At 46.6% G+C, this 10,921-nt stretch overlaps 1 protein-coding gene across 1 annotated transcript in view; it reads right to left on the reverse strand.

The window, feature by feature from the left end:
• Positions 1-10,488, reverse strand: part of RREB1 (ras responsive element binding protein 1) — a 180,986-nt gene extending 170,498 nt beyond the window's left edge. The window contains exon 1 of the mRNA XM_032647970.1: positions 10,376-10,488. The gene's annotated coding sequence lies outside the window, so the exon portion shown is untranslated. The remainder of the gene's footprint in view (positions 1-10,375) is intronic.
• Between the last annotated feature and the right edge of the window lie 433 nt (positions 10,489-10,921).

Raw genomic sequence — 10,921 nt, forward strand, 5'->3', positions numbered from 1 at the left:
CATGGCATGAAAAACCATTTCCATCTCTTAATAAGATACGCTAGAACCCTGAAATGCCATTATTAACCACAAAATAGGATTGAGCATAGCCAAGTCTAACTTGAAAACCAGCCATGGAGATTTACTTTCTTAAGTATGGAAAGAAAACATCCCAAAAGATATTCTTGGGACCCTGTGGTTAGTTTCATATGGAGGCTCCAGTAAACACATAACATTTGACCAAATAGGATTCTGCTCCCCACCCCCTGCCCCAGAAAGCTTAGGAATTTTCATTAGTATTTTCTTGCTAAGGTTAGGCACTAAGAAATAAAATAGATCATTTTTATAGTCCATAATAATGGACTTTTAAAAAGTACATCTCAGGGCTTCCCTGGTGGCGCAGTGGTTGAGAGTCCGCCTGCCGAGGGGACACGGGTTCGTGCCCCCGTCCGGGAAGATCCCACATGCCGCGGAGCGGCTGGGCCCACGAGCCATGGCCGCTGAGCCTGCGCGTCTGGAGCCTGTGCTCCGCAACGGGAGAGGCCACAACAGTAAGAGGCCTGCGTACCGCAAAAAAAAAAAAAAAAAAAAAAAAAAGTACATCCCAAACTTTCAAAAAGTACATCCCCCATCTTTAAAAAACACTTTGCATATATCCTAGCATATGTATATTTTAATTTATAAACTGTATACTACTCTTAGGCATTATGAAACATATACAAGAAAGCACAATGCAAAGGACTTAGTAGACATTTCTCTAAAGAAAACATACTACTGACCCATAAGCACATGAAAAGATGCTCAGTATCATTAGTCATCAGGGAAATGGAAATCAAAGCCACAAGATACCACTTCAGATCCGCTGGGGTGGCTATAATAAAAAAAATGGAAAATAACAAGGGCTGGGAATGATGTGGAGAAATTGGAACCCTCGTATATTGCTACTGGGAATATAAATTGGTACAGCCACTGGGGAGACCAGTTCGGCAGTTCTTCAAAATGTTAAACATGGAGCTACCACATGACCCAGCAATTCCAGTGTTAGGTAAATATTCAACATATACCCGAAAGAACTGAACACAGGGATCTCCACTGACACTTTTATACCCATGTTCACAGCAGCATTATTCAAAATAGCCAGTGTGGAAACAACCCGAATGTCCATCAACTGATGAACAGATAAACAAAATGTACTATATACAGATAATATAATAGGATATTATTCAGCCATAAAAAGAAATGAAGTACTAACACATGACATAGCATAGATGAGCTCTGAAAATATTATGCAAAAAAATAAGCCGGACGCCAAAGGACATACGTTGTATGATTCCACTCATAAGAAGTATCTAGAACAGGCATACGAGACAAAGTAGATTAGAGAGTCAAGATGGACGTGGGGAGTTGTTGCTTAATGGGTGCAGGTTTCTGTTTGGGGTGATGACAAATTTTGGAAATAGACAGTGGTGATGGTTGTACAACATTGTGAATGTAATTAATGCCACTGAACTGTGCACTTAACAATGATCATGATAGCAAATCTTATATCTTTTTTACCACAATTTTAACAAACTGAAAAATAAAAAAAGGACAAGCTAAAAATACAATTGAGGTTCTAATATTTTCTTCTCAAATTCCAGCGGGTGACCTGGCACGCTCCAGGGCTGGGTAGAGGCAGAGCTTCCAAAGCCAAAGCAAGAATTAGTGAATTGAATGTGGGATAGAGGGAATATTGGGGAGAGAATATACGAGAAAGCCTACAGCTCAAAAAGAATCGTATTTTTAATTCCAGAGGAAAGAGGATCTCATTCTGTAGCCTTTGTATAGAACTAAATGCACACCACCTGCGAGTTCTCGCCATCCCTCACTCCACACACTTGCATGTCTGAGTCACTGCAAAAACACCAGGAAAACCCTCTTCACTTCTGCAAAGCATCCATTCGAATCTAGCTCACTCGGTGTGAGGGCTGAGGTTCTGCCTTACGAAGCAGACTGTGCTTTTTCCATTGTTTTACCGTCTCAGGTAAGACCCAAGTCCAACATAAAATACTCCTTTTCAAAGCTGTTTTCAAAGTCATTTTCATCACTTTCCCCCCCCTTGGGCTCAACAGGATCAATTATGGGGAAAAGTGACAGGAAACAATAAAAAGATTAACAGCTCAACATCAAGAAGCAACTCTACTGCCTATGCTGGATGTGTCGAATACGAGGCTGGCCCAGAACCAAGGTAATCAAAGGGAAAACACACACGAGTTTGAGGCCTCGGCTGACATTTCAGGAGGGTGAAGGCCCTGTTCAACACAGAAATGACAAAGCGAAGGGCACGGTGATGGAGCAAGAAGGTTCTGTACTAACACACAGCACAGAGATGTCCTACATTCAGCATCACAGGGTTTCGCCGTAAGACAGGCACCTGTCGATTGCTGGATTGTTTACTTTAAAAGCTGGACTATTTCTCTAGTAAAATGTAAGAACTCAGCTTTAAAAGAGAACTCACAGTCGAGATAAGTTAGACTCCCAGGACCATCTGAACTTTCATTTTCTGTAGATTAATGACGGAGCAACATGAATTAACTGCTGCTTTCCTTTGGCAAATCAGCTGAAGCTCGTGGCTTCAAGGACAAACATGTTCTAAAACTGCAATACGAAACTGTTGATTCATATCCTCCGAATCTCTCGAGTGACTGTACCTTATAAAAAATAACTCCGTGACGCTCAAAGTAATCCTTTAGAAAGAGCTCTCGTCTGAAATCTGTATTTCAATACCATCAGAGTGCAAAGTATTCAAAAATCTACATAAAGACGGCTCCTAGGACCTCCCTGGTGGCGCAGTGGTTAAGAATCCGCCTGCATTGGCAGGGGACACAGGTTCGACCTCTGGTCCGGGAAGATCCCACATGCCGCGGAGCAACTCTGCCCGCGCGCCACAACTACCGAGCCTGCGCTGTAGAGCCCGCGAGCCACAACTACTAAAGCCCGCGCGCCTGGAGCCCGTGCTCCGCAACAAGAGAAGCCACCGCAATGAGAAGCCCGCGCACCGCAACGAAGAGCGGCCCTCGCTCGCCGCGGCTAGAGAAAAGCCTGCGTGCAGCAACGAAAACCCAACGCAGCCAAAAATAAATATATTTTTTTAAAAGACTGCTTCTAAACAGAATTCAGTAAATTATATTGGTGTCATGCGTGGGTGCAGGATTGTGAATATGTAGGTATCCATACAAAAGAACCCATCTTCCAAGTTCTTCGTGAAATTCGAATCGCCTTTGCCTGTTATTGCTACCGTAGGAAAACCTTCCACTGGTAATTCAGTCCTACTATGAAATCTTGGCTTTTAAAAGATGAGTCCTCCAAACGCAGAGAAACATATGAGGATTCTTGTTTAAAAGCGTTCTGTTTTAGTTCCAATGCTGATACTGCTTCAAAACTCTTTTCTCAAGGCCCTCTAGCATGCTATACGAAAAAAAAGTTGCCAAGCTGGTTTTTAACACATCTTCACAGGACTGATAAGCAAAAGTTTACTAAAGCAGTTTGGAATAAGATAAACTCAGAGCCATTCCGTAAGTTTTCTCAAATTCAGCAGCACTTTTTAAACGGAGGGTTGTTAAACAAGCCATAAATTCCCAAAGCTGTGAGAGAGAAATGAAGCATCTCTCCTTTGGTAAAACACGAACCCACAGCTTCTTTGGAACTGCGGCTGACATCCTGTTGGACTGAGCAGCTTGAAGCCTGTTTTGTGGGTATTATGAATGAGTGCAAACAGTAAGGGGTTGTGAAAATACATTTTCTAATGGGGGGAAAAAAGTGAACAGCAATAATGTCTCCAATCTTTCTTGTGAATCTTACCTATTTAACCTTAAAAATCGTTCTATTTACCATGTGATCATTGACCTGCTCATAAATTTAGAGGTTCTTCCACATTTAGAAGTTTTTGGCTGTTAATACCCATATTTTCATAAATAATAAGAAGATACATGTCACTAGGAAAACTAGGACAACAGCAGTAAATACTACCTGCCCCTCAGTGTGCATCAAGAGAATGCAAAACGTGTACAAAACTCTATACACGTCACAGAATACACAAAACAAACTCTGGAGACGCTAGAAAATTGTGTAAATTAGATGCTGTAAATTCTCATTTGAGCTCTTTCATTTTACACTCAGAGCTTCAAGAAGACTTTAAAATCTGTGTATCAAGATGCTAGCCATAATGGAAAAGGATATGAAAAAAATATATATGTATAACTGAGTCACTTTGCTACACGGAAGAGATTAATACAACATTGTACATCAACTATATTTCAATAAAATTTTTAAAAATTAGAAAGAAAATGATGCTAGCCCAATTTCTGGCTTCTTAAAGAAATCTCAAGCACAAAATCGCCTTTTCTCCCCTGTAGTCTAACTTCACAAATAGCTGCTAAAAAGGATGTTCTCGGGCAAGCCCATCCCGCAGACGGACCATCCATCTACCTGCCATCTCTCACCTCTCACATGAGTGCTCTAAGGGTCTGCATTTTTTACCATCCTCTCTCACTCACAGTTTCCTGAGTACCTTGGGTTTCATTTTCTGATATGTTTAGAATACTCCCTTATATTCTAAATGAAGTCCAAGGCCTAGATTCCACTGCATAACAACGTGAATGTACTTAACAACTGCACACTTAAAGTTGTTGAAGATGGTCCATTTTATGTTATATGTACTTTACCACAATTAAAAAAAAAAACAAAACCCTGATTCCATCATTTTCTACTGTTGTTTGGTAGGGGTAAAGTAAAAGGTCAACGAGAAAAAAACCCCACCATTGGCTTCTGTAGGGAGACGATGCTGCCCCTCCAACCTCCACCATCAATCTCAATCATTAGTGTCTGCCTGCTAGTGCACCAGACATGTAATAATACGGACATGAGAATTTGTCTCTTTATAGCTTATAAACAGGAAAGGATAAAAAAGAGCAAAGGACAACTTGCAGCCGGATAACCGGCATCTGGTTAACTGGAAGTGACAAAATGTTTGCTGCCGCTCAAAAGGACAGACATTTGCTTTTGTGACAATAAAGCAATGAGATACACAGATAGACAAGTATTCCTTGAAAAAGGTGTGAACGGTCATCACCCTTTAGAAATCCAGCCCTGAATTCCTGACTATCCGTTCTCTCTAAACTGGGCTGGTTCTCTCTAAACTCTAGACTGCTGTTTAGAGCTCGCAGCTTGCCCCGCCTTACCTCTGACTACTCAGCTCCCTTTAAGAGGATAAGCCGAACAGCCAGTCTCCTCCCAAGAATATTGCCAAATACCATGCCCGGGGTCTGCGTATCCAAAGGTACAGGAAGTAGTCTGCCCAGGGCCCGGTTTATTGCATCATCTCGACATACTTCGATGGACAGAGTGTGAGTCAGCCCGGAACACAGCGCTTCAACCCCACACCTCCCTCCTACCTAGCAGGGCAGAGCTCTTCTCACACATCCATCCAGGCTTGCAAACCCGTGCTAAATTTGTAAAGCAGCAGGCCCTCTGGATATAAATACAACTTCCAGCATTGCCTATCGATGGCTGTCCATCAGATACAAAAGCGCAAGAATAGGCTGAAACCAACACGTGAAAAGGAAGAACTCTTGCTCTCCTGGGGAGAGACGGGAGGCTCCCAGGAGGTCTCAGGTTGTAGAACACACTGACGGAGGCACTGGTTCCCCAAGAGGAATCTGTATCAGAGTGGCCTGTAACGCTTATATAACACACAGCCTGCCAGCCCAGGAGATTCTGATTCAGTGCCTATGGGGTGGTACCCCTTAATCTGTTGAGCCGGGTTTGGGAGCTACTGGGTAAAGTGCTTGGGTTACCACAATGCTGATTCAGTAGATTGGCTCTAACTAAAGCCTCAGGAATGACTACCTTCTAGTGCTTTACAAGGAAGGAGGAGAATTTTTTTTTTTTTTTGCTGCACGGTTTGAGGGATCTTAGTTCCCCCACCAGGGATCGAACTTGTACCCCCTGTAGTAGAAGCACAGAGTCCTGACCACTGGACCACCAGGGAATTCCCAGGAGAATTTTGAAATGTATACATATGTATATAGGTATATATATAAATTCTAATCATGAATGTACCCTAAAATTCGTCCTTTGCCACCAAGTTCAAATTTAGGACCAATAATCACTTACCTCTATGTAGATGACTCACATCTCTACTTTCAGCCAAGACCCATCCATCTTCCCTAAATCACCTAAACCCAGCTGCCAATCACGGCTTCCAATTCCACTTCTGAAATCAACCCTTCAATTTACCTTAAACACTGCCTTCCTGTTCCAATTTCTGTTCATAGTACCACCTGCCAAGGCATCTAGATTTAAATCCTCAGTCATCTTGGATGCTTCAGGTCCACATCCAAACACTATAAAGTACTGTCAATTTTCCGTTCATAACAACTCACGGGACTTCCCTGGTGGCGCAGTGGTTAAGAATCCACCTGCCAATGCAGGGGACACGGGTTTCAGCCCTGGTCTGGGAAGATCCCACATGCCTCAGAGCAACTAAGCCCGGGCGCCACAACTACTGAGCCTGTGCTCTAGAGCCCGTGAGCCACAACTACTGAGCCCGCGCGTCACAATTACTGAAGCCCACGCGCCTAGAGCCCGTGCTCCGCAACAAGAGAAGCCACTGCAATGAGAAGCCCAGGCACCGCAGTGAAGAGTAGACCCCACTCACTGCAACTAGAGAAAGCCCACGCACAGCAACGAAGACCCCATGCAGCCAAAAATAAATAAATAAGATAAATAAAAGAAAATAAATAACTCTCCAAGCATCGCCTTCCAACCAAGGTCCCACTGATACAACCCTTGTCCAGGCCCTTGGGTCCCAGTGGCAATAGTCACTCATGGTCCCTGACCTCCCATTCCCAACAAAACTCACAAGATTAACCTTCCCCAAATCCAACATGACCATGTATTTTCCTTGCTCAAAATCCTGTCACAATTCCCCATTACCTGCAGATGAAGTCCTAACACCAAAAGTGGCCCAGGCATTCAAGGTCCCTAATTGGCCTGTCCCTAAACCTATCATTCAAATGACAAATTTCATACTTGATCCATCTCCAGTAGCAAAGCCGATCCATTCAAATTCCCCAAATGTGCCCTGCAACTTCCTGCCTCGTGGCTTATCTTCCTTCTACCACTAGGAATGTCTTTCTTTCTCTAGCTATTAAAATCATGTACACCCTGTACGGCCTAAGTTCAAGTTCTACCAACTCCCTCGGGAGCACTTCCTGATGGCTGCCACCTCACAGCTACCCAGGACACGCCCAGCACTGCCACATCTGAGCCTTTGTAAGTAAGGGTTTGCCCTCTCCCTTTTACCTTCCCTTTCACCCTCTGCCCTCTGCCCCTCCCTGGAAGTTCCTGAGCACTTAGCGACTGACTTTTCATTGATAGTCAATTGTACACTAGCTGTCTGGCAACATCTCCCTAAAAAAGAGCAAACCCTCATTCTTACACAGAAACAATACAGGTTCACTGCTACTATTTTAGAGAATAAATAGAAGGAAAAGAATGTTTTTAATCTCTCATTCTACTTCTCAACTCATTTTATCTACTTTCATCTATGAAGCCATCATCTCTTCGCATGCATACAGGCACATATTTTTTCCTGGTGTTTTAACTCCTGAACTGTTCAACTTCTTATATTTGTCATCTAGCTGTAACCACCCCCAACTAAAACATATTAGACTTCAGTCTTTTTAGGAACATGAACATGCCTCTCTCCACTGTGTAATCTCCACAGTGCTTAAGTTCACACAGTGCTAGACAAAATAGGTGGCTAAAATGTTTAAAGCACATGTTCACTGAAAAAAATATTTTGGGGGTAGCGGTGAGTAAACAGTTACAAATGCATCGTCCCAAATAATCTATGTGAAAACCTGCTACACACAGGCGATTTCTTGAAAAGTGCCCCCCAAATTATGGAACACATGTTTTAAATATACAAGACCACACAATATTAAGGACTCTATTGTTAATCCTTTCTTAACAGATATTTATTCCTTAATTTAACTTGCTTTATAGATCTGATTTATAACTAAAATGAAGATCACCCTACATAGAAATGTTTCATGAATGTAGAAGAAATTGAGGCGTGGGGAGAAGGGATGGGGGCAAAAAGGAAGTCTGCCACTTCATTTTCTACTTAAATGTTCGATTCATTTCTATAGCAACAATGCTGGTTTGAACCAAGATTTGACAGTCTCATTATCTCACACAGAAGGAAATCACGCTCCCTAACAGGGTGACCAAATCTAAGATCATGAACGCCTTCATTTTTTTTCAAGTTTCCAGAGAAGTTCTGCATAACTCTGCCATTTTCACTCAAATGCAAGACTATCCAGGGTATGGAACTGGTCCGTTTCCAGCTTCAGCTGTTGTACAGTTCAGGAGAACAGCATAAGCGAAAATAAAGACTTTTGCCAGTTGAACTGAAGATCCTCTATCTAGAAAGTAATAGAAAAAGTCCAGTCTACTACCCCAGAGCAGATCAAGCATCATTATTCTTACTCCCATTTTACTGAGAAAACACAACAAAGTTAAAAAACAAAATAAAAATCGACTAGGGATGGTTAGATCTCCACAAAAGTTTTCATCACAAAATAACCTCCTCTTTTACATATAAATGTAGACTATGATTCAATTTACCGAAATTCAACTGACCAGTGTTTGCTTCCTATGAATATAGACTCTTTCATGCAAAATGCATCTCAATTTAGTTTTCTTTCTCTAGGGTTGCTTTGGAAACGGAAATTTACATTAACTGCTAAGTCAGCTAGCTTTTCTTCCGCGAACTCTTAGGATCTCTCTAGAGGATAACACACCCCTCCTGGCTTCTTGAGTAAAACTCCAGCAGTTTCTTCGGAGCCTGAAGCTTCACGGCTTTCTGGGCCTTGGTTCCGCAGCCCTAGCCTGCACTCTGTAACTGAGGTCTCCTGGACCAAACCAGCAGAAGGAAAAATGCGACAGCTCTCTGGAAAGGTGCTCAAGAAGGGTTCGGGCTGCAGTGCTTCGCAATCTCATCGCTTACTGTTATTTCTTCCTTGACTCTGCTTGCGTCACCAGCACCCAAACCCAAAGCCCATCTCTTTAAAAGCTGGACCCTCCCTCTCCTAATCACATGCTCGGGGTGTGAGGTGCCACTGGGCTCCGGAGGGAACTAACTGGACTGCTCTCATTTCTCCTGCTTTGAGGAGGGTTGAGTTTGGGGGGTTTTTTGCTGATTTTCTTCTTCTCCTTTTAATAAAGGCCTTTTCCATGTTTGTTTCTCAGGCCTTCCTCAAATACAAAACTGTCACTGTCCCTGTCCCCTGCTTCTTCCCACTCGAAGACACCAACTTCAAAGGGAGCGTTTGCTAAGAACGTTGGTAAACTTATGGCAGCCCGGGCCTGCATTTGGGAGACTCAAACTCTAACGCAAAGATGTTGAATTTATGTTCTCTGAGACGGCAGAAAAACAAACAAACAAACACACAAGAAGCAGGGCAAAAACCCACCTCCTCTCCAGCTTTTCTTTCACGTCTTGGTTCAGTAACAAGAAAAGTTAATCCGCTCCCTAGTGCAACTGCCGCCTCTTCACCCTCAGGCTCACCTAGAACATTCACTGCATCCTCGCATCCAAGCCAAGCTCGGTTACTGAGGCAACTAAGTTTTTCTTCCCAAAGGGTCACAGGGAAACACATCCCTCGGGATCCCCTGGTAACCGTCCACCGATAATGCTGGGGAACCACAACGGCAAAAGACTCGCTTTCCAAGGCTTGCGCGGGCCGCCGCTGCCGGTATGGGGGCGGGGGAGGAGGTGCGTGCGGGTGCGCAGCGTCCAGTTACATTCCTGACCCACTTTCGCATCCCCTCCCTCCCCCTCCTCTTCCTCCTCCTCCCGGGCAGGCCGCGAGGGCACCAGCGCCCCGGAGAGCCACCCGCGAGCTCTCCCTAGGCCGCCGCGGGCGGGGTGCGCGCGGCGTCGGGCTCCGCGGGGGACCGGGAGGGAGGGGGAGAAGGGAGGAGGGAGGGAGCCCGCCGCCACCCCCACCCCACCTCCACCCCGGCTTCCCCTGCGCGGCCCCTCCCCCGTCACATGGGCTCGCGAGCACCTGTTGGCGACCTCAGCCCCTTAGCGGAGCCCCTCCCGCCTGCCTGGCGAAAACCCCCGCGGGAGGCGATGGGAGCACTGCCCGGTTCTCGCTCTGCAAACCCCGCTTCGCCCGGGGAGGGCGCGGGGGTCGGGGGGCGACCCCTACCCAGCTGCTCAGCTTTACAAAGTGCGAAAGCGCCCTGGTCGCGCGGCGATCCGCCCGCCGCCGCTTCCCCCTCCCTCGGACGGAGCGGGGAGGTGGGGTGCGCCCGCCCCCAACCCGACTCCGCTGGAAACCTGGGCTCCTGGCGGGCGCCGGGCGGGGATGCTGCCGAGTCCGGACCGGGGCGGCGGGGGCGAGGGCAGGCAGCGGGTGGCGACGGGTTGGGTGTGTGTTTCGAGTCGCCGAGTGCAGGAAGGGGGCGGGAAGCTGCCGTCTCAGCTGCAACTTCTGAGCGTGCAAAGCAACTCAGCAACTTTGCCTGCGCCGCGCCCCTCCCCCGCGCCGCCGCCGGGCCGGGGGCTGCGCTGTGCCTGGGGCCCCGGCGACAGGCCCGGCGGGGAGCAGATCGGGGTGCAGGCGAGCGGGCCGGGGGCCGGGCCCGGGCTGCAGAAGTGGCCCGGCCGCCCCGGGGGTAAGACTGGGGAGCGCCGCCCGGTCCCGGCGCCGCGCACGCCCCCCGCCGCCCCCACCGGGCCCGTCGCGCCCGCCGCCGGACTGTGCGCCGGGAAGGGGGCGGAGGATGGCTGCGGAGCCATGGAAACTGCCGGGTGGATAAATAAGGAGAGGGCCGCGCGGGGCCGTCCCGAGCTGCCAGCATCTCGGCGGCGGATGCGGCGCCC

This window comes from Phocoena sinus, chromosome 11 (genome assembly GCF_008692025.1).
Source record: "Phocoena sinus isolate mPhoSin1 chromosome 11, mPhoSin1.pri, whole genome shotgun sequence".
Taxonomy (NCBI): Eukaryota; Metazoa; Chordata; class Mammalia; order Artiodactyla; family Phocoenidae; genus Phocoena; species Phocoena sinus.